Below are 24,833 nucleotides of genomic sequence, written 5' to 3'. Positions count from 1 at the left end.
CTTCCCTATGACCCAGCCATATCGTTTGTGGGCATCTACCTAGAACAGCACAAGCTAGGATCTGATAAGGACACTTGCACATTCATGTTCATTACCACACTATTTGCAATAACCAAGTCATAGAAACACTGAAGCTATAGCAACCAAGCTAGAAAGACAACCAACTAACTGGGAAAAAAAAATATTTACCAGCAATATATCAGACAAGGGGTTAATATCTGGTATACACAGGGAACTCAAGAAACTAATCCCTTCCAAACCTAACAAATCAATTACTAAATGGACAAGGGAACTAAAGAGAGACTTCTCAGAAGAAGAGATAAAAATGGCAACGAAACACATGAGGAAATGTGTTGTGAAGGAAATGCAAATAAAGACAACCTTGAGATACCACCTTACCCCAGTCAGAATAGCTCACATGCTAAAGTCAGCCAATGACAAATGCTGGAGAGCATATGTGGAGAAAGAGGAACCCTATTACACTGCTGGTGGGAATGTACACTTATACAACCACTTTGGAAAGCAGTCTGGAGGGTCCTCAGAAAGCTAAATATTGACCTCCCTTATGATCCAGTCATACCACTTCTAGGCATCTATCCTGAACAACAGGAACCAGTATACAAGGACACATGCACCTCTATGTTTACTGCAGCACTGTTCACAATAGCCAGGATATGGAAACAACCTAGATGTCCCACCACAGATGAATGGATCCAAAAATTGTGGTATCTATACACAATGGAATATTATGCAACCATTAGAAAGAACAAAATAATGCCATTTGCAGGGAAATGGATGAAGCTAGAAGAAATCATGTTGAGTGAGGTAAGCCAAGAGCAAAGAGACTAATGGCACATGGTCTGCCTGATAAGTGGATGTTAAAGCCAAAATGTAAGGTGATACGACAAAATTAACAAGACTTAAGAAACAAAGGGCCTGGGCTGGGAAGGTGGCTCAGTGGTAGAGCGCTTGCCTTACATACTTGAGGCCCTGGGTTCGATTCCTCAGCACCACATAAGCAAAAAGAAAAAAGCTGGAAGTGGCGCTTGGCTCAAGAGGTAGAGTGCTAGCCTTGAGCTGAAGAGCTGAGGGACAGTGCCCAGGCCCAGAGTTCAGGCCCCACGACAGGACCAAAAAAAAAAAAAAAAAAGAAACAAAGGACCTCTACTCATCTGATCGAATCACTACTAAATAACCCCATGCTGCTGATCACATGTATGGTATATATGTGCACACCGGAGGGAAACCAGGAAGAGGCCACAGAACTAGAGGGAATCAGAGAAAAACATACAACAGTGGGACCCATCAGCTGCACTGGACATTGATCAAAATGAACGAAGCAACTCAATGGCAGCGATGGGAGGGAGGGAACAAGTGGGAAAGAGGGAACAGCTGATGCTATGCAAAACAAAAGAAATGTACATATCACCCTATGTGGAAGAAATAACTGTATTGCAAAGCTCATAGAACTCATAAATGTTATAGATCATGATAGACAATTTGCCCCATGAAAGTTAGAATGTGTTTGTGACTTTAACTAAGCATCACTATCCCACAATACTGTGAAATTTGGAAACTTATGTAATCACTTAATCACAATAAAGAATTTGAAAAAATTTGAAAAAATAAAAAGACTATGTATTAATGGTAAAAAAAAAAAAAAAAAAAAAAAAAAGTTAGCCGGGCGCTGGTGGCTCACGCCTGTAATCCTAGCTACTCAGGAGGCTGAGATCTGAGGATCACGGTTCAAAGCCAGCCCGGGCAGGAGAGACCGTGAGACTCCTATCTCCAATAAACCACCAGAAAACCGGAAGTGGCACTGTAGCTCAAGTGGTAGAGTGCTTGCCTTGAGCTGAAGAGCTGAGGGACAGCACCCAGGCCCAGAGTTCAAGTTCCACGGCCGACCAAAAAAAAAAAAAAAAGTTATAGAAACAGCCCAGATGCCCACAACAGATAAGTGGATCAAAAAACTATGGTGCCTGTACACAATGGCATTTTACACAGCCATTAGAAAGAGTATTATGCCATTCGCATGGAAATAGATGGACCTATAACAAATCATGTTAAGTGAGGTAAGCCAAATTCAGAGAGACACATGGCACATGTTTGCTCTCATATGTGGAAGTTAGATCTAAAATACACTGGAATGTGATAAGTTATACAAGACTCTAGGCATTCATACACAGTGGGACAAAAAGAGGATACTGTTAAGGGAGAAACACAAAGGCGCAATGCCTATGTGCCTCTACACACACACACACACACACACACACACACACACACACACACACACACACACACAGAAGCAACTCTAAGATATGAAAACAAAAGGTTTTTCTGTGTTGTTTTTGTTGTTGTTGTTTCTGTTTCCTTTACTTTCTGTATGATTTGTTTGTCTGTCTTTGGGAGGAGGGGCATAGAACTAGAGGGAAAAGGGTAAAAAAGTACATCAGCAAAGCTCACTAGACACTGATGAAAGTGAACTATAAACCTGTGGGTGGATAGGGGAGGGAGAGACTGGGAGAGAGTGAAGGAAAGGATAATACTGTACCAAAGGAAATGTATTCATTACTTAACTATGTAACTGTAATTCCTCTGCATATCACTTTTATAATATTAATAATTTTTGTTGGTCATAGGGCTTGAACTCTGGGCCTGGGCGCTGACCCTGAGCTCTTCAGCTCAAGACCAGCACTCTACCACTTGAACCACAGCACCACTTCCTGTTTTCTGGTGTTTAATTGGAGATAAAAGTCTCACAGACTTTCCTGCCCCATCTGGCTTTGAACCGAGATCCTCAGATCTCAGCTTCCTGAATAGCTAGGATGACAGGTGTGAGCCTTCAGTGCCCAGCTAAAATATATATATATATATATATATATATATATTTTTTTTTTTTTTTTGGTCATGGGGCTTGAACTCTGGGCCTGGATGTTGTCCCTCAACTCTTCAGCTCAAGGCAAAGCACTCTACCACTTGAGCCACAGCACCACTTCCGGTTTTCTGAGTGGTTTATTGGAGATAAGAGTCTCACTAACTTTGGTGCCCAGGCTGGCTTTGAACCACAATCTTCTGATTTCAGCCTCCTAAGTAGCTAGGATTACAGGCATGAGCCACCGGCACCCAGCTAAAATATTTTTTAAAAGTACATTTCCATTGCTTTTCACACATTAAAAATTTTTTGTTAGTCCTTTTTTGTCTCTCTTCTTATGTATATGTGTGCTGATACTGGAGCTTGAACTCAGGAAGGGGCCATCCTCCCTGAGCTTCTTTGCCCAGGCTGGCACTCTACCACTTGAGCTACTGCTCCACTCCTGGCTTTTTGCTGGTTTGGAGATAAGACTCTCACAGACTTTTATTCCCCAGGCTGGCTTCAAACTGTGATCCTCAGATCTCAGCCTCTTGAGCAACTTGGATTCCAGGTATGAGCCACCAGCACCTAGTCTCTCTTTTTAATTCATATGTGAAACAAGTTCTATTTTAAAATTTAATTAAAGCCAAGCACTGGTAGCTCACATCTGTAATACTAGCTACTCAGGAGGCTGAGATCTGAGGATCTCAGTTTGAAGCCAGCCCAGTCAGGAAAGTCCATGAGACTCTTATGTCCAATTAACTACCAAAAGAGTCCAAAGTGGAGCTGTAGCTCAAGTAGTAGAGTGCTAACCTTGAGCAAAAAGAAACTCAAGGACATGAGACTCAAAGTCCAAGAGGCTCTTAAATTCAATTAACCATCAAAAAGCTGGAAGTGCATCACCTTTATAAAAAGAATAAAAAAAATTAGGGCTGGGAATGTGGCTTAGTGGTAGAGTGCTTGCCCAGCATGCATCAAGCCCTGGGTTTGATTCCTCAGTTCCACATAAACAGAAAAAGCCGGAAATGGCACTGTGGCTCAAGTGGTAAAGTTCTAGCTTTGAGCAAAAGAAGCTCAGGGACAGTTCCCAGGCTCTCAGTTGAAACCCTAAGACTGGCAAATTAATTAACTAATTAATTAATTTAAAAAGAAACAAATTGTTCAACACATGAAAAAAGCTAGAAGTGGAGCTATGACTGAATTTGTAAAATGCTAGCCTTGAGAGAAAAAAAAAGAAAAGAAAAGAGAAAAGAAAAGAAAAGCTTAGGGACAGCACCCAGGCCCTGAGTTTAAGCTCTAGGATTGGCACCCAAAAAATAATTTAGACAAAATTATTTTTCTATCCAATAAAATAATTCTTAGAAGTCTTAGTCTTGCTTGTGTGTGTGATGGTACTGGGGCTTGAACTCAGGCCCTCTTGCTTAGCTTTTTCTGGTCAAGGCTGATACTCCACCACTTGAGCGACCACCCAACTTCCAGCTTTTGGATGGTAATGGAAGTGGAGTCCCTTGTATTTGTCTACCTGTGCTGGCTTCAAACCTAGATCTTCAGATTTCAGCCTCCTGAGTAGCTAGGAATACAGGCGTGAGCCACCTGGACCTGGCAGTAGTCTTACTGTTAACAAGACCTAGAAAGAAAGCTATTTTTCATTTTTATAATAGCAATTTACAAAAACAAACAAACTAGTTAATATGCCTAAAATATATTGTAAAGAGGATTAAATCCAAATTACATCTGAAACAGAATGAAACAGATTAAGATCATTTGTTTACATAATCAAACTCTAAAATGCCTTCTGTAAGGCTTTAAGTAAACAGTCCCAACAGCCATTTAAGTTCTGAGAAGCCTGGGCAGAAAATTCCTTGAGACTTTTTTTTTTTTTTTTTTTTGTCGGTCGTGGGGCTTGAACTCTGGGCCTGGGCGCTATCCCTCAGCTCTTTAGCTCAAGGCGAGCGCTCTACCACTTGAGCTACAGCGCCACTTCCTTCCTTGAGACTTTTATCTTCAATTAGCCATCAAAAAGCTGGAAATTTTTCATATTTATAATAATAAAAATTTTTAAATAAAAAAAAATTGTGGCTAGGATTGTGACTTACTGGTAGAGTGCTTGCCTAGCATGCATGAAGTCCTAGGTTCGATTCCTCAGTACCACATACACAGAAAAACCTGGAGGTGGCACTGTGGCTCAAGTGGTAAATTTTGAACAAAAGAAGTTCAGGGATAGTGTCCAGGCCCTGAGTTCAAGTCCCAGAACTGGGGGGGGGAAAATCAATAGAAAAAAATAAAATGATACATTGTTTTCTTTAGGCTAGAGCTTGAAGGTTAACTGTTGAATTCCCTGGGGAGGGGGGAGGGGGAAGCAGCTACTTAAACAGAGGAAACAGTTCCTCTATAATTGTAATCCAAGAGTCGTCTTAAAAATACACACTCTCGCCGGGCGCTGGTGGCTCACACCTGTAATCCTAGCTACTCAGGAGGCTAAGATCTGAGGATCTCGGTTCAAAGCCAGCCGGACAGGAAAGACCGTGAGACTCCTATCTCCAATAAACCACCAGAAAACCGGAAGTGGCGCTGTAGCTCAAGTGGTAGAGCGCTCGCCTTGAGCTGAAGAGCTGAGGGACAGCGCCCAGGCCCAGAGTTCAAGCCCCACGACCGACAAAAAAAAAAAAAAAAATACACACACTCCTTCAAGATAGTGTCCATCCTTGAAATAATATTTTCCTTTGCAAGCACTTTTTGTGTCCAGAGGAATCATTTTCCAATGAGTTTTTGTCCAGAACAAGAGACAAAGCACAAAGTGTGAGCCAATGCAGCAGTGATACTCACTAGATGCTATGTAGGGAATGAAATTTACAATTTGAGGGGTGGGAACGTAGGAGAAAATCAGGAAGGGGGTAACAATGTTTGACGAGAAATGTACTCATTATCTTACTTATATAACTGTAACCCCTCTATACATCACCCTTACTATAAGATGAAATAAGAGATATCCTTGCTTCTTAGCAGGGAAAAAATTGCTCTTTTATACTTTTGTCTGTCTCTGCTAAGTGTTGTAGCTTATTAAGGGAGTTTAAGGCATAAAACAAAAATTAAAAAAAATAGTACCTGTATGTTTTTAATCAAACTATTCATTTATGTCGTTGTTGTTTCTGAACTCTTAGCTAGTATTTTTAATGCTTAATTTTTCCCTGGTCTATCCTATTTCAGACTGATGGCATCCCCTTCCTCCCCGCCCCAAACCAGAAGGAAAGGCATTGACTAATAGGAGTGCTTGAAACAAGACTTGGAATGATCATGGCGGCCATAGTCCCCTTCCGGGTCGTCAAAAGAAGGGGCGTGGCTAAGTGAGCTGTTGGAGTTGAGGATTCCAAAGTGAGAAACCTATGAGCGTCACGCCCACATCTCAACGGTTAGAGCTGCAGAGGGCACAAGACTATGGCTGCTAGCACGTGACTGCTTCCGTCACTGGGAGCACGTTCCATTCTCGAACTTTCTATGGAAACGTTGAAAAAGCAAAGCTGGTGAACTCTTCCGCTGTGGCCCAACTGGAGATCCGTACTCTTGAGTATTTGCCTTAACTACCATCTTACTTGGCTGCTGAAGGAGGGGGCGGGCAGGAAAGAAGGGCAAGCTTCTTCAGGTAGGGAAATCTGGTCTCTGAGATGACGAAGGCCAGTGCCGCCATTGTCCAGTGAACAGTGAAAGAAAGGGTAGAGAACCGTTGGCTATGTACTCAGTCTCTCAACTTTCTCAGCCTTTCCATTATTGCTAAGAGCCTAGGCCGTTGAACTGCCACTTTTAGATTTGGGGATTTTTGGGGGGGGGGGGCGGTTCGCCTCTTTTGTTATTTTTTCCTCAACTTCACCCCAACAATGGGCTTAAGTTTCTCTAGTATACTCTTCCAGTCAAGGCTTAGGCCGTTGAACTGCCCTTTTTTATTCTTTATTCCTCAACTTGATTCAGTAGTCGCCGTTCCCCCTCCCACTTCTGCCCCCCACACACACCCCACTCCCCCTCTCTCCCACTCCCTTCCCCCCACTCCGCTCCTTCAACTTCCCCTCCCCTCCCCTTGCCAACTCGCTTGCTGCTGCTCCATTTCCTTCCATATCTGCGCTACTTGTGCTTTGCCTCGGGCCTGCTTCCTCTAACATCTCCCCTCTTATTCTATCCCCAAAGGTAGGCATCTAATTCCGTAGATATGTCTGAAGAGCAGGAACCCGAATTTCCGAAAGAGAACGGCCATGTGAGCATTCCCTTGAAGCCCAAAGGCAACGAAGAGCATTTGAACATTGGTAACTCCCTGCTTTCTTATCCCTGCCCTCAGGAGGAAGAGCACCTGCACTGGTCATGAGTTCAGAGATACGGTCTTTTTTTTTTCTTAATAATATTTTATTGTAAAGGTGATGTACAGGAGGGTTACGGTTACTTAAGTAAGATAATGAGTACATTTTTTTTGTAAAATGTTACCCCCTCCCTCATTTTCTCCCACTTTCCCTCCCCCTTATTTTTAACTACTTATACAAAAGGGTTTAAGTTTTCAATTCAAGTAAGATTATGTCTTCATAAGATTCTTTAAATATATATAATATGTATATAATATAATATATAATATGTATTATAATATATATATTAGGCCGGGCATGGTGACTCATGCCTGTAATTCTAATGTAATAACCCGTGGTCTGGCCCACTGGAGGGGACAGCCATTAAGAGGCTGATGTCACCGCCCCATGGGGCAAACTGTAAAACTGTCAAGAAAGAATTGGACAAGACTTTCTAGGTTTTTATTTCCTTCCCTTCTAATTGGTCATATTTGATGGCTTCAAATTCTTTGTTGGAGTTTTATTTTAGATCTTGTATGGACTTCTTTACCTCCTCAATAAGGAAGCTAAAAAAAATAGAATGGAAGAAAGACAGCCTCTTCAGTAAAGGGTGTTGGTAAAATTGGTTAAACACCCGTAGAAAACTAAAGATAGATCCCCATATATCACCCTACACCAGAATCAACTCCAAATGGATCAAAGACCTCGAAGTCAAAGCTGACACCCTGAAAACATTACAGGAAGGAATAGGAGAAATCCTAAGTCTCCTTGGCACAGGCTGAAATTTTCTTAATAGAGACCCAGAAACACAACAAATCAAAGAAAGGTCAGACAAGTGGGATTGCATGAAAGTGCATGGCAAAGGACATAGCTAGCAAGATCAATAGAAAGCCTACCAATTGGGAGAAGATCTTCACTAGCCATACAATGGACAAGGGCTTTATATCTAAAATATACTTAGAACTCAAAAAATTAAATCCCCCAACAACAAATCCTCAAACAACTGCCCAATTAATAAGTGGGCTAAAGACTTAGAGACTTCTCTGAAGAGGAAATAAGAATGGTCAATAGACACATAAAGAAATACTTAACATCTCTGGCCACAAAAGAAATGCAAATTAAAACATTGAGAATCACCTCACCCCAGTTAGAATGGCTATAATCAAGAACTCTAATAACAACAGATGCTGGAGGGGATCTGGACAGAAAGGAACCCTACTGCATTGTTGGTGGCAGTGTAAACTTGTTCAACCACTCTGAAAGCAGTATGGAGGTTCCTCAAAAGATTCCACATAGCCAGGCGCTGGTGGCTCACACCTGTAATCCTAGCTACTCAGGAGGCTGAGATCTGAGGATCACAGTTCAAAGCCAGCCCTGGCAGGAGAGACCATGAGACTCCTATCTCCAGAAAACCGGAAGTGGCGCTGTAGCTCAAGTGGTAGAGCGCTCGCCTTGAGCTGAAGAGCTGAGGGACAGCGCCCAGGGCCAGAGTTCAAGCCCCACGACAGACAAAAAAAAAAAAGACTCCACGTAGAGCTCCCCTATGTCCTAGCAATCCCACTTCTGAGCATTTACCCAAATGATCACAAACAAGGTCATATTAAAGCTACCAGCACAACTATGTTTATTGCAGCATTATTCACCATAGCTAAGCTATGGAACCAACCCAGATACCTCTCAGCAGATGAATGAATCAAGAAAATGTGGGGGGTGTGTGTGTGTGTGTGTAATGGGTTTTTTAATTATATTTTTTAGTCTATTCTTTTTTGGTACTAGGGGTTGAACCCAGGATGTTGCACTTGCTAGGCAAGCACTTTACCACCAAGCTACATCCCTCCTTGTTACTTTAAAGGGCCCACTAGCACTACAGGTTCCAGTACCAAAGTTGCTAAATGCTATTGTCTCTCCTCCAACTTTGCTATAGGATTCTAACAAAATCTTGGCTATAGCCGGGCGCCAGTGGCTCACGCCTATAATCCTAGCTACTAAGGAGGCTGAGATCTGAGGATCGCGGTTCAAAGCCAGCCCGGGCAGGAAAGTCCATGAGACACTTATCTCCAATAAACCACTACAAAACCGGAAGTGGCGCTGTGGCTCAAGCGGTAGAGCGTTAGCCTTGAGCTGAAGAGCAGAGGGACAGCACCCAGGACCAGAGTTCAAGCCCCATGACTGACAAAAAAAAAACATCTTGGCTATGTTTAGGTTCATTGATATCATTAAACTTAAATCCACTGGTTGGGTTTTTTTTTTTTTAGTTTTTTGGATTATTTTAAAGTAGCAGACAATTTTTTTCCATTTTTTTTTTTATTATTGTCAAGGTGATGTACAGAGGGGTTACAGTTACATGTGTAAGGTAACAAGTACATTTCTTGTCAAACTTGTTGCCCTACCCTCATTTTTTCTCCTCCTTTCCCTCTCCCTCCTTCCCTATCCCCGCCCCGCCCCCTGAAAGTTGTACAGATCATTTCCAACATATTACCTTGTGTATATTGCTGTTGCATTGGTTCCCCCCTCCTTGTTCTTTGTCTCACCCTTCCCTAATTTAAATAAACATACATGCAATACCAGGCTACCAAAATCAAATACAATGACAATAGAGGATATGCCATAGGGGGAAGAACATACAAAAGAAAAAAATCACATAGTACCTTAAAAACAATAATAACAGGGCTGGGAAGGTGGCTTAGTGGTAGAGTGCTTGCCTTGCATGCATGAGGCCCTGGGTTCAATTCCTCAGCACCACATAAGCAGAAAAAGTGGGAAATGGTGCTGTGGCTCAAGTGGTAGAGCACTAGTCTTGAGCTGAAGAGCTGAGGGACAGTGCCCAGGCCCAGAGTTCAGGCCCCACAACCCACAAAAGAGAAAGAAAGAAAGAAAGAACCTCTTGTGTTCATGCTTTGGAGTTCATTTCACTTAGCATCATCTTATATGGTCACATGGATATAGATATTAAGCTATTCTGCTCATCTGCTAAGATTATCCTAGAGGAATTTAGATTTTTGGATTTTGTTGTTGTTGTTTGGTTTTGACATGGGGCTTGAACTCAGGGCCTGGGTGCTGTCCCTGAGCTTCTTTTGTTCTGGCTTTTTCTGAGTAGTATATTGGAGATAAGAGTCTCAGACTTTCCTGTCCTAGCTAGCTTCAAACTACAATCCTCAGATCTCAGCCTCCTGAGTAGCTAGGGTTACAGGTGTGAGCTGGTGCCCTGCTCACTTCTGGTTTTCTGGTAGTTAAATGGAGATAGAAGTCTCACAAACTTTCTTATCCCTGCTGGCTTTGAACCACAATCCTCAGATCTCAGCCTCCTGAGTAGCAAGAATTACAGGTGTGGGGCTGGGAAGGTGGCTCAGTGGTAGAGTGCTTGTTGATTCCTCAGCACCACATAAGCAGAAAAAAGCCAGAAGTGGTGCTGTGGCTCAAGTGGTAGAGTGCTACCCTTGAGCTGAAGAGCTGAGGGACAGCACCGAGGCCCAGTTTTCAAGCCCCACAACTGGCAAAAAAAAAAAAAAAAAAAAAAGAATTACATGTATGAGCCACCAGGGCCTGGCTGTCCATTGGGTGTGGGGAGAGTGTTTTTGTTTTGTTTTGTTTTGTTTTCTCGGTCCAAGGCTTGAACTCTGGACCTGTGCACTGTCCCTGAGCTTCTTTTACTCAAGGCTAGCACTCTACCATTTGAGCCACGGTGCCACTTTCTGTGATTAATTGAAGATGAGAGTCTCATGAACTTTCCTGCCCTGGCTGATTCAAACCTTAATCCTTAGATCTCAGCCTCCTGAGTAGTCAGGATTATAGGTATGAGCCACCAGTGACTGGCAGTCCATTAGTTTTTCAAGAATGAATAACAGGAGCCAGTGACAGAGCAAGGGTCCGCATATTAGGGACTTTCTACCACCAGCAGATCAAGTACAACATGTCCTCTAACCCTTTCCCTTTCCTTCCACATTCCTCTTTGCTCTTTATTCCAGTCCTGGGGCTTGAACTCAAGACCTGGGCACTGTCCCTGAGCTTCTTTTTGTTCAAGGCTAGTGCTCTACCACTTGAGTCACAGCACCACTTCTGGCTTTTTCTATTTATGTGGTACTGAGGAATCAAACGCAGGGCTTCTTGCATGCTAGGCAAGCACTCCACCACTAAGCCACATTCTCAGCCTCCTCTTTGCTTTTCACTTGGGTTTTTACATTAACTTTATTTTTCATATATACAGGTGATTTCACCAGGAAGTTGAAAGACAGCTCATCATTGGGGTAAGTAACAAAACTTTTTTTGTCAGTCACAGGACTTGAACTCAGGGCCTGGCCTTAGCTTCTTTTTTGCTCAAGGTTGGTGCTCTGCCACTTGAGCTACAGCTCCACTTCTGGTTCGGGCGTGCCTAATTGAAGATAATAGTCTCACAGACTTCTCTGCCCAGGCTGTCTTTGAACCAAAATCCTCATATCTCAGCCTCCTGAGTGGCTAGGATTATAGGCATGAAACACCAGCATCTGGCTTTAATAAACCTGCTTTTATTTACAAATACTAGAAATCAAAATTAGGATAGCAGAAGCAGGACATCAGGGCTCATGCCTGTAATCCTCCTTACTGAGGATTGAGGTATGAGTACAGTCCAGGCAGAAAAGTTTGTGTAATTCCTGTCTCCAATTAAAGCCAAAAGTGGAGCTGATGCTCAAGTGATAGAGTACTAGCCTTCAGCAAAAAAAAAAAAAAAAAGCTCAGGCAGTGCCCAGGCCCTGAGTTCAAGTCCCAAGACCAGTATTCACACACATACACAAAAAAAAATTAGGTTAGCTAACAAGAACAAACTGAGCAAAAATCCAAACTGAAGCTTTTCTTAAGTCACTAAGTACAACAAAGTGGACCAAAAAAAACCCAAATATATCAGATGAACCACTTAAGATTGCAAAGATATTTTAAAACAATCAAGAGCAAATTCAAACCTCTGGCTGTAGAATTGTGGTGAAAACAGACCCATCCCTCTGAATTTCAGTTTGTTTCATATTTAAAATTAAATTGTTGTGTATAACTCCTGATAACTCTCTCCGCTTCAACTATCTGTTCAATGCATTCTCAAAATTCAATTTTACTTATTCCTTCATTTGATTTTAACCCCTGTATTCCATGTAAAAATATATTCCTACTTAACTCTCTGTTTTCTTGGTGTGTTTACATTTTAAATTGAATTATACAAATGAAGGGTTTCATTGTGACCTTTCCATACATGCATATAATATACTTTGATCCCATTCACCCCACTCTAACTTTTTTTGCCCCAGCCCCCCTTATTTTAACTTTCTGATAAAATATTGAAATAGGTTTCATTGTGTGGTCTCTTTTAGTTTTTGGTGTTTTTTTTGGGGGGGGGGATCCGGTCATGGGGCCTGAACTCTGGGCCTGGGTGCTGTCCCTCAGCTCTTCAGCTCAAGGCTAGCGCTCTACCACTTGAGCCATAACACCACTTCCGGCTTTTTTTTTTCTGCTTATGTGGTGCTGAGGAATCAAACCCAGGGCCTCATGCATGCAAGGCAAGCGCTCTACCACTGAGCCACCTTCCCAGCCCCGTGTGGTCTCTTTTAAATTGCATACAGTTGGGTATGGAGCAATAGTGTTTGTTATGTGATTTATTTCTAGTCAAGAAAATTCACTTCACCTGCGAGAAATTCTTCAAAAAGAGGCCAGCAGTGATGATGATGATATAAACGGTCACCAAAGTGTGAGTGGGGAAAGGAGAACACAAAATACTGATACGTGGGAACCTGAGGAACATGGGAAATGACAAAGGGAAAGATCCAAAGACGCTAACATATGTGTATTGTTAGGATACGATGTCCATTAAAATTGAACTTCACTGAGAATGTATTTGGCTAGTCATCATAGTCTTTTTCATAAGTCCTATTAGAGCCTTGAGATAAAAATCAATAGGAGAAAGAGAGAGAAAAAAAAACTACAAAGTTTCCCATTCTTGTTTGAAAAAGGAAAAAGCAAATGTGCCTATGTAATTTGTCTTTGAGAATTAGATCCTAAATATGTTTGCAGATCTCCAAACTGTCATTAGAAAGATCTAATCTAATAAAGTCATGTGGTGCTTTTATGTCCTACAGTAATTCTAGCCTGCCATTTAATATTTCTGTGGATAGGGAATTAATTGCCTCCCAAGGGAGCCTGTTAGATCTTTGAAGAGCTCTGCTATTAGAACTTTGCTGCTTATGCCAAGTGAAGAGCTGTTTTGCTGTAGTTTAAACTGTTTACTCTAATTCAACTCCTTTGAACCATACATAACAAATCAAATGCTGCTTCCATATGATTGGTCCTCTGACAGAGATAGTGGCTCTGCCAATTTACCTTCATACTGCACACGGGCTCATTTTTCTCTACGTTTATACAGATTATATTGACCTTTTGACAAGAGTTATCCTAACAGATGTAAATTTATGCCTTACAGTATCAGTTTTGAATTGTACTTCCCTGGTGATTAGTGATGTGCTGAGTACCTTTCCACATTGTTCTTGGCTAGTATGTCTTTAATGGAAAAAATATCTTTTTTGTGTGCCAGTCCTGAGGTTTGAACGCAAGGCTTGAGCACTATCCCTGAGCTTTTTTGCTCAAGGCTGGTGTTCTATCACTTGAGCCACAGCTTCACTTCTGGCTTTGTGATGGTTAATTGGACTTTCCTGCCTGGGCTGGCTTTGAACTGAGATCTTCAGATCTCAGTCCCCTGGATGGCTGGGATTACAGGCAGGAGCCACCAGTGCCCAGTTTAATTTTATTTTTAATTGATGCATAATAAATGTGCAAGTATATATGGAGTACAATGTACTATTTAAATGGCATTACTATTTTTATTACATATCTTTATAATATAGTATAAAATCAATAATATAATGCCTTTCTTTGTTTCCAGTAAATATACAGTAGTTGTCTTTAAGTAATCATGATAATTATGGGCTATAAAATTGCTCCAAATACTGAATTAGCAAGTACTGGAATAAATACAGTTTAGTTCCTGTGAGCCTCTGGTCATATTCATATCCACTGATTAAGATATAACTTTCTTTTATTGTTTAAAGCTGCTTATGGGGTGAAGCTGATGATTAAGCCTTGTCTCAACTTTATTTTTCATTGTTTCAGGCTATCACATAATGTGAATATTAACACTGCCGGAACTTCTATCTAGTGCTGTTTTCCTCTTTGACTTTCCCTGTTAATCTTGATCATTTAATAGGTATCCACAGAGGATGAAGATGAGAATAGCTTCAGTGACAGTGACCCTGAAGATAATGTGAGGGTCATCATTGGCAAAATAACAATAAATCCTGCCATTTTGAAGTATGTACCTTAAGCTTACTTGGGTTTTGAGATATCTAGGAAGAAACACATTACCTATGCTTGGAATATTACCCTTGTTATCAGATGGAAAAGAATTTAGGAGTTCAATTAAATCCATAGTGAATGACATCACTTTATTTTTTTTATGTTGTAAAGTTTATTGACAGAGTCAAAAAGAACACAGCCAGACATTTGGTTATCTTTGCCACTATAATGTATCATTACTAGAAAAAGGAAATTAAGAGTCTACTTAAGGCACTTCAGATAAAAGCCAATTTTCAATTTTCCACAAAAGAAACACTTTTTTTAACTGTAGTTCATCTGCTTTTGTACAGATTCATCCAAAATGCTGCACTTCTCCTTACAGAAAAAAAAAATGTGCTCTTTAAAGAGGAGACAAAACAAATACAAAATCCTGTCGTTCATTCAGTGACCATGGCAAATAGCTGAGCTATACAGACTGCACGGTAGTAATGTTCCTTGGGACCCAACAATCCAGGGCATCTTTATACAGATCTCATAATAATAACAGCACAAATAAATATAGCCTGAGACAAGTATGAGAATCGCACATGAGAAATTGAGAACCACCTCATTACAGGAAAATAATTAACAAAAGGTGGCTCTATTTAAGAGCAAAAGGCCAACTGTATCCCCCACTTTCCACCAAATCGACTACAGAATCCCACATATGTTTATCTCCATTCCATCTACAAAGTGCTCTTGCATAGGACATTTCTATCACATGAGGGTTGTTTAATGGTAAGTAGCAGGAAACAATGACATCACTTTAGACTACTTTGGACATTGGGGTTTTGTTGTTATTGTTCCTGGTAATAGGGCTTGAACTCAGGGCTGGGCGTTGTTCCTGAGCTTTTCTCGCCCAAAGATAGCACTTTACCACTTGAGCCATAGCTCCACTTCTGGATTTTTGGTAGTTAATTGTAGATAAGAATCTCACAGACTTTCTTGCCAGGAATGGCTCTGAACCATAATTCTCAAATCTCAGGCTCCTGAGTAGCTAGGATTACAGGCATAAGGCACCGGTGTTCAGCTGTGTGGGTTTTTTTGGCAGGGGGAGTTGTATTTTGAGTATTAGGTTTTTTAGGAGTTTGTTGTTATTGTTGTAAACATGCTGTGATGTTTGTTAAGAATTTTCATGCTTAAAAAGAGTAAGAGAGCCGGGCACTGGTGGCTCATGCCTGTCATCCTACCTACTCAGGAGGCTGAGATCTGAGGATCTCGGTTCAAAGCCAGCCTGGGCAGGAAAGTCCATGAGACTTTTATCTCCAATAAACCACCAGAAAACCATAAGTGGTGCTGTGGCTCAAGTGATAGAGTGCTTGCCTTGAGCTGAAGAGCTGAGGGACAGCACTCAGGCCGAGTTCAAGCCCTATGACTGACAAAAATAAATAAATAAAGAATAAGAGAGACAGTAAATCTATTTCTTTGGGTGGTACTACATTTTAAACTAAAGGCCTCATACTTGCTAGGCAGGAACTACACATTCCCAGCATATTTCTGATAAAATGGAAGTACAATGAAGTACAAATCAATGTTCTGTAAAAGTCAGAACATTTTAGTTTTGTTCAATAATCTACTTTTAGTTTGCCACTTGCAATTTAAGAAAGGGACACATATTTCCTTTATCATTAAAGTAAAATAAATTTCACATCTCTCTCTCTACCTTTTTAATTGAAAGATGTCTTGTTCTAAAATTAAGGTCAGAATCTTCCATCAATCTCCTTTCCAGTATGAATAGGGCATAGTTTTATGAATGTATATTCATATAAATAACACTTCAAATTGCTGATGTCACAATTAATGACAATGTACCTCTATACCCTAGGCAGATGCTTTTAAACTCTCAAACTAGTGACAACACGGGAGCATCTACATCAGGTATCTTCCTTTTTGTTTATATTATTACTGAAGTTATATTTGTTTCATTATAGCCTCACCATCTGGTGTTTGGAACTCTTGTGTAACATACCCATTTGCGATATGTTCCATCCAAACAGGAGTGTTAAGATGACTCTGAACTTCAAGAATGGGGTGGGCTTGCTCATTGGGATTTAGAGCAAGAGGAAACTTATCCTTAAAAAAAGCTCTCAATGCAGTATTTTTTGCTGACTCTCAGAACTTGAAGGTATTCTTTCTTGTTTCCTCCGCCTTCACTAAGTTCAAAATAAGGCATATATCTTCTCTCTAAATTTTACAGACTCTTAACCAACATAGCCAATCCCATAGCATATCACCTTTATAGCAAAATCAGTGCCCAAGAAGCAATTATGCATGACCATGTATCTTTCTCATAAATAATAGATGTATAGGAACAGAATTGGGGGATAAATGAAGTCCAAGTGGCTCCCATTCCTTCCGCTCTCTAACTTAACTTCTATGCCTTAGCAACCCTTAACTTTCTAGACCATAAAGGGAGCAAAGGTAAGAAGAGTAGTAATTGAGTACCTTCTAGAGAGCAGCTGGGTTTAGTGTTTTTGTTTTTGTTTTTTGTCGGTCATGGGGCTTGAACTCTGGGTCTGGGCACTGTCCCTGAGCTCTTCAGCTCAAAGGGAGCGCTCTACTACTTGAGCCACAGCGCCACTTCAGTTTTCTGGTGATTAATTGGAGATAAGAGTCTCACAGATTTTCCTTCCCAGGCTGGCTTTGAACCACCGTCCTCAGATCTCAGTCTCCTAAGTAGCTAGGATTACAGGCGTGAGCCTGGTACCAGTGCCTGTCTGGTAAATAATGTTTTTTGTTTGTTTGTTTTGTTTTGTTTTGTTTTGGTCCGGTCGTGGGGCCTGAACTCTGGGCCTGGGCGCTGTCCTTCACCTCCACCACTACCTCTAGCACTCTACCACTTGAGCCACAGCGCCACTTCTGGCTTTTTTTTTCTGCTTATGTGGTGCTGAGGAATCGAACCCAGGGCCTCATGCATGCAAGGCAACCGCTGTACCACTGAGCCAACTTCCCAGCCCTAAATAATGTTTTGAATGTAGGGTAAAATACATTGCTCCCATCCTCATCCCTACCCTCCACTTCTAATTATTTTACTTCCCAGTTTTCAGGAGTTTAAATAGTGCTATATTCATGAGAAAAGCAGGCTGGGAATGTGGCTTAGTGGTAGAGTGCTTGCCTAGCATGCATGAAGCCCTGGGTTCCATTCCTCAGTACCATATAAACAGAAAAAGCTGGAAGTGGCACTGTGGTTCAAGTAGTACAGTGCTATCCTTGAGCAGAAGAAGCTCAAGGACAGGGCCCAGGCCCTGTGTTGAAGCCCCAGGACTGGCAAAAAAAAAATTAAAAGAAAAAGGCATTTCTGCAGCCTGGTTATCATGTATATGTATGCATGTACATGCATACATATGCACATACATACACACATTTACATGTATATACATACACACACATTTACCCATACATACTACATTTACATTATATACACATAGCATTTACAACTATAACCACCTTACCTAAATCCACAAAGGCCTTTTATCCCACCCATAAGACTAGTTTCAGGAAAGAAACTTACTCTCTCATCTACCAATGCCCAGTCATAGTCATAAATAAAATTTCTTTATAAGGCTTTAAATTCCAAATATTTATCAAAGGCCACATTCCCATCATGAAGGAGGAACTCTGCTGATCCACATAAAGAGCTTTTCTCTTGAGTATCAGTCCGAGAACAGTGAACTAGTTTTGTCCAATGAAAATTTTATTTTCTCTGTGGTACTCCAAGCTCTTGCACTCACAGAAAACAAAAATCTGGTTTATATTTTTCTGGGAAAAAAATATATTTAGGCATTGTGTATATGTGAGTATATAAAGGGTAAGGACCTGCCCTAAGTCTTAGGACAGTAAAGGCCATTCCTGATGAGCCCTTAGACAGAAATGAGGAACATCTTATTGGAAACTGAAAAAAAAAACCTGGAAACTGCTCAATAAATTAGATAAGTAGGTCTGATCCAAAGGACCCAATGATTTGCCTTGGAGTTTTTGTGTGTGTGCCACTAGTACTGGGGTTTGAACTCAGGGCCTGGGCACTGTCCCTTAGCTTTTACAGTCAAAGCTGGCACTTGAGCCACACAGCTCCATTTTCAATTTTTTGGTGGTTAACTGAAGATAAGCATCTCTAGGTTTTATCTGACCTTGCTGGCTTCAAACCTCAGATCTTAGCCTCCTTAGTAGCTAGAATTACAGGTGTGAGTCACCAGTGCCCAGCTGGAATTTTTTTGTCTCTTCTTTTTTGGTACTAGGAATCAAGCCTAAGACTTGCACTTGCTGAGCAAGCACTTTGCCACTTAGCTACATCCTAGCCCTGGATTTTTTTTTTTTTTTTTTTTTTTTGGCCAGTCCTGGGGGTTGAACTCTGGGCCTGGGCACTGTCCCCGAGCTTTTTTTGCATAAGGCTAGCACTCTACTATTAAGCCACATTCCCAACCCCTGTAATTTTTTAATGAAAAAAAGATTCATTTAACATAAGTAAAGATTTTTTTCCCCTAGATCCAAGAATCTATAAAATTCACTCACTGAGTGAGCGAAAAGACTGATAAAGTGGCTCAGGATTTGTCTTCAATTGATCAATTAAACATTCTACTTTTAATTAAGTGGTTTCAGAGGAGAATAAAGGTGAAACAATTGGTTTTGAAGGTATTTACTCATTGTCTGGCTTAGAGTCTGGTAGAGCAACAAAAAGAGTTTCACGTTTACCATATTTAGTAATAATAATATTATGACATCAGCATACAGTACTGTTCTTATGTACTGAAGAGAATGTACAAATGCAAAAAACTAAACCAAAATGGATATTATTTCAGTAACTTATGGGAGAACCATACAAAAACATTTTTTGGTTCTAGTCCTGAGGCGTGAACTGAGGTCCTGGGTATTGACCTGACCCTAGCGCTCTACCAGTTGAGCCACTACTCTCCACTTCCAGCTTTTTTGGTGCTTAATTTCAGATAAGAGTCTCATAGACTTTCCTACCCATCCTGGCTTCGAACCTCAGTCCTCAGATCTGAGCCTCCTAAGTAGTTAGGATTGCAGGCGTGAGCCACCAGGGCTGGCTCTTTACCCTTTATCTATTGGCACATACACAATGCCAATATTTTTTAGAAAAAAATATCATCCTCAGAACATAAAATGAGGATAGAGACAAAATTTCTATTGCAGGACTGGGAATGTGGCTTAGTGGTAGAGTGCTTGCTTAGCATGCATGAAGCCTTGGGTTCGATTCCTCAGTACCACATACACAGAAAAAGCCGGAAGTGGAGCTGTGGCTCAAGTGGTAGAGTGCTAGCCTTGAGCAAAAGAAGCTCAGGGACAGTGCCTAGGCCCAGAGTTCAAGCCCTGGGATTGACAAAAGAAATTTCTATTGCAATAACCTCTTAATTTATACCTTAGAAATTTTATTCTTACATGCTAGTCATTTTTCATTGTTGTAACAAAATGCCTTCTCAGAAAGCAGCTTCAGAGAAAGATTTCAGAAGTTTCAGTCCATGGTTGGCTGGGTCCATTATTTTTGGCCAGAAGTTCAAGGGGAAGAGGGCAGGTAGAACAGAGCTTCTCATCTTATGGCAGCCAAGAGGCAGAAAGAGGGTTAAGGTCAAGCCAAGATAAGGTACATATCCTTCAAAAGCACACTACTAGTGACCTCGTTTCTCCAATCAGGCTGCACCTCTTGATTTCCACCATTTCCTACTAATGTCATCAAAGTATGAGTCCATCCGAAGATGGATTCATTGATCAGGCCAGAGCCCTAATGATTCAGTGATTGGATCCACGTGCTGGGGCCAAGCCTTCAACATAGTGTCCTAGGAGGACACTTCTTACACAAACCATAAGATCTTACTATCCAAATCTTGTTGTGGTAGAATGTCAGTGAATGACAATAGCTTAACATTTTACTGTACTTGTTTAAGAGTTTGTTTTTTTTTTCGGGGGGGGGGGGGGGGTGTTGGTCAGTCGTGGGGCTTAAACTCTGGGCCTGGGCACTGTCCCTGAGTTCTTCAGCAAAAGCCACAGCATCGCTTCCAGTTTTCTGGTAGTTAATTGGAGATAGTAGTCTCATGGACTTTCCTGCGTAGGGCTGGCTTTGAACCTCAGATCCTCAGATCTCAGCCTCCTGAGTAGCTAGGATTACAGGCATGAGCCACTGGTGCCCAGCTTGCTTAAGTTCTAATAATAATAAAATAAGGGATGGATAGGGCTTGGGAGAAGAACAATGATGAAAGGGGTGACATTGATCTAGATGCATGGTACTCATAAACTGATACGTTGAATGCCCTTGGCACAACTACTTAAAGATAAAAAAATGTTCTGGGCTGGGATGGTGGCTCAGTGGTAGAGTGATTGCCTTGCATGCCTGAGGCCCTGAGTTCGATTCCCCAGCACCACATAAGCAAAAAGAAAAAAGCCGGAAGTGGCGCCGTGGCTCAAGTGGTAGAGAGCTAGCCTTGAGCTGAAGAGCTGAGGGACAGCGCCCAGGCCCAGAGTTCAAGCCCCATGACCGGACCCCCCCCCCCCAAAAAAAGTTCTGATTGAAAAAAGAATAATATAATTGCAGATAAGTTGGAGATAAAAATACAAAAAAAAGAGAAGGAAGGAAAAAAAATACCATCTAAAGATAGACTAGATTGAGTTTTGACCTTTTTCTATTTTTAATTCACTCATACAGGGTGGAGCAGGAAGAGGTCAAATCTGTGTCTCACTAAGAGTGGCTTCTCTTTGTTCTACATTGATTTTATCAGGTCTTAACTGGGATTCTATTTTTTTAATTTAATTCAGTTTCAATAACTCAGGGGGATTTAGAAGTAAAATTTTCTAGTTTTTACTTTATATATTTTTACTTAGGTATCTAATACAGCTGAAATTTGATAATACTTGACTATTCATGTGTGGGATCAGCCAGATCCCATTTCTACAGGTGGGGGTGGGAGTGCATTACTGAAAAGTAGAAAGGAGAAAGTAACTAAGAGTTTTTCTTTCAGTTTCCACCACCAACACCACTACGGAAGAAGAATGAGAAAATGCAAGCCCGATATCTGCTTCGCTCCATAAGTGAAATTGTGACAAATTGGTTTTTTTAAGTAATTTCATGAACTGTGGTGTCGTGTTGGACAAACAAGCATTAAGGCTTATGATCCCACTATCCCAGTACCCCCCAACCCCCCAAAAAACAGCCTAAAAGTAATGAATGGCTTCATCTCTACCATATACCTCAAAGGAAATCAGAGTCAGAATGTAATCAGATTTGTGAACTAATCTGGAATGTGCCATCTCTGTTAAATCTTAAGTGTTTTAAAAATTGAACATTATTGCTCAACCGGGGACACACACACAAAAAAAAATCTAAAGTCATGTACATGTCACAATAAAATTGTTTATGGAGCTGAATAAAAGCAGTTTGTTTTGAAATCTTTGTGTTTCTGTGTGAAAGTTTCTAACACATTTGTTCTGAACTACATTAGTTAGCTCAGGATTTATCTTTAAAAAAAAAAAAAAAAAAAAACTGAGCTGGGCACCACTGGCTCACGCCTGTAATCCTAGCTAGCCAGGAGGCTGAGATCTGAGGATTGTGATTCAAAGCCAGCCCAGGTAGGAAAGTCTGTGAGACTCATGTGCAATTAACCACCAAAAAGCCAGAAGTGGGGCTGTAGTTCAAGTGCTAGAGCATGAGCTTTGAGCAAAAAAGTTCAAGGAAAGTGCCCAGGTCCTGCATTCAGGATAGTGTGTGTGTGTGTGTGTGTGTGTGTGTGTGTGTGTGTGTGTGTGTGTACATTACTGAGAATTGAGAGTGGAAAGGGAATAAGCATAAGCTTACAGGAATGAACAAGCTTGCTGGAAGGAAATCAGTTACTAAAGAAGTTAGAAGCAATGGCAGTGGTTTGTGCCTGTTATACCAGTAGCTCAGGAGGCTGAGACAGGAAGATCATGAGTTTGAGGCCAGCCAGGGCTACATAGCAAGACCCAGTCTCAAAACAGATAATAAAGTAATAGGCTTGGTCCCTGAGTTGGTGAAGAGATCTTTCATGTTTCTAGAATTATGAATGATTATATACTTATTAGATCCATAACTTTGGATATGAACCAGCATGTTTCCCCTAAGCTTTCTTTATTTTTTTTCACTCTTGTATCTTCTTTGTCCTCTGTGTCTTTTCAAATATCTTTGAGCTCATAGGTCCCTTCTTCTGTATGATCTATTCTGCTATTACATCTTGTGTCACATTTTGTCACATTTTAAGTTTTGCTAAATGTGTTGTTCAAGCAGCAGACTATGTGTGGTGCTCTGATGCCTTATTTTGACCATTTGCTGAGGTCATAGTTGCCTGAAAGTTCTGGGTGTTTTTACTGAGTTGATCTACATTTCTTGTTTTTTCTTTTTTTTGTGTTTTGTTTTGTTGGTCATGGGCCTGAACTCTGGGCCTAAGTGCTATCCCTGAGCTCTTCAGCTCAAGGCACTTGAGCCACAGCATCACTTCTGGTTTTCTGGTGGTTGACCGGAGATAAGAACTTTCCTGCCCAAGCTAGCTTTGAACCATGATCCTCAGATCTCAGCCTCCTGAGTAGCTAAGATTACAGGTGTGAGTCACCAGCACCCAGCTCTCTTGTTTTCTCTTTTCTTTTCTTTTTTTCTTTTGTCGTGGGGCTTGAATTCAGGGCCTGGGAACTGTCCCTGAGCTTTCTTACTTAAGGCTAGTGTTCTGCCACTTTGAGCTACAGCTCCACTTGTTTCTAGTGGTAATTGGAGATAAGAGTATCACAGGCCAGGCCCTGGTGGCTGATTCCTGTAATCCTACCTACTCAAGTGGCTGAGATCTAAGGATTGAAGTTAAAAGCCAGCTGGGGTCGGAAAGTCCTGGAGACTTTGGGGTGAGGGAGAAGGGTCAGTCTCAGGGACTCCTCCATCCTCAGATCTCAGTCTCCTGAGTGAGGATCTACATTTCCTAAAGGTGGTTAGTATGCTGTATATTCAAAGGCTAGCTACATGTTTATGCCAGTCTCCGCAACTTGGATCTGTTTGTCTGCCTTTTCAAGAAATTCCAAGCAGGTTGTTGTTTTCTTTAAGCCTATAATCACTTCTTTTATTTCAACACTAGATGGCAGCCAAAATCCCATTTTTACCATGAGTCTGCTCTAGTTACATTTTAGTACCACAGAATGAAATAAGCTCAGATTTTTCACAATTCTGCAGTTCAATGTATTGTTCAACGTACACTGAGAAAGTAACTTAAAAGTATAAGCCATCTACACAAACATCTCTCAGGCTGATGTAGGCCCAAATAACTGAAACTCTGTGACTGTTTACTTCCCTGCACTAGGCAGAATCACCACAGAAAGGGGGTTGAAATGAAGGGGAAGAGGTACATGAATGAAGAGAGGAAGGTGGAAGAACGCAGTCAAAATTCAATGCATATTCCACAAAATTAAGAAAATTGAGGAAGTAGTGGAGTGCTAGCCTTCAGTAAAAGCACAGGACAATGCCCAGGCCTGAGTTCAAGCCCCAGGACCATCATGAAAAAATAAAATAAAATAATTGAGGGAAGGGGTGTGCTTTGGAGGGATGGCATTGATCAAGAAACGTATTCATTGGTGGAAAATGCTTCTTAGTTGTCTTTATTTGCTTTCCAAGTTTTGAAATTTTATTTAATTCCTCTAAGTGTTAGCTGTGTCTTATGAAAAACGTATTTACCTAAAGTTTGTAACAGTTTTGTGTTGACCCAAGATGCCCTGCTATATAAACTTGTAAATCTGTTCTTTATTCACTAATGATCATTGCAAAAATGACTAGAAATGAAATTGTACACATGGATGATTAGGATATATTTTGCAAATCTTCCAAACTTTCCTAATACTATGTTTTAAAAATTATGGAGTACTTTATTGCTTCCCAAGTTTGATAATCTTAGTTTTGTGTTTTTTTGATGCGTGGGAGATTGGCAATATAGGTAAAGTGAAAATCATTAGCATGTGAGGACCTTGATTGTTATGTAATATTGCCAATGATGAATTCAGGTTGTTTTTTTTTATCATGTTTCTCTTTTTTATGCTGATATTCTCACTGACACACTTTTGGAAACCTGTATTATACTTTGAATCTATCAATAAATGATAGTTTTCTAATTGTAAAAAAAAAGAAACATTCATAAACTATTTTGTTGAATGACAATGCCTTTGTACAACTACTTAAAGATAATTCTAAAAATCTTGTGTTGTCAAAGGTGCATCTGATCATATAAAATAATATTTATCCAAATGAACTCCAGAAAATGGAAGCAAGAGGTTTTTTTCTTTGTTGCTGCTTTTGTCTTCTTTGTATATTGTTTGTCCATTTATCC

General features: G+C 40.8%; 1 pseudogene; it reads left to right on the top strand.

The window, feature by feature from the left end:
* The first annotated feature begins 7,049 nt into the window (after positions 1 to 7,049).
* LOC122096382 overlaps positions 7,050 to 24,833 on the top strand; it is a 43,885-nt pseudogene continuing 26,101 nt past the window's right edge.

Source organism: Dipodomys spectabilis, unplaced genomic scaffold (genome assembly GCF_019054845.1).
Source record: "Dipodomys spectabilis isolate Male_0828 unplaced genomic scaffold, ASM1905484v1 ptg000370l, whole genome shotgun sequence".
In the NCBI taxonomy this organism is placed as follows: domain Eukaryota; kingdom Metazoa; phylum Chordata; class Mammalia; order Rodentia; family Heteromyidae; genus Dipodomys; species Dipodomys spectabilis.
The sequence above is the reverse complement of the archived record's forward strand: the minus strand, read 5'-3'. Positions and strand labels throughout refer to the sequence as shown.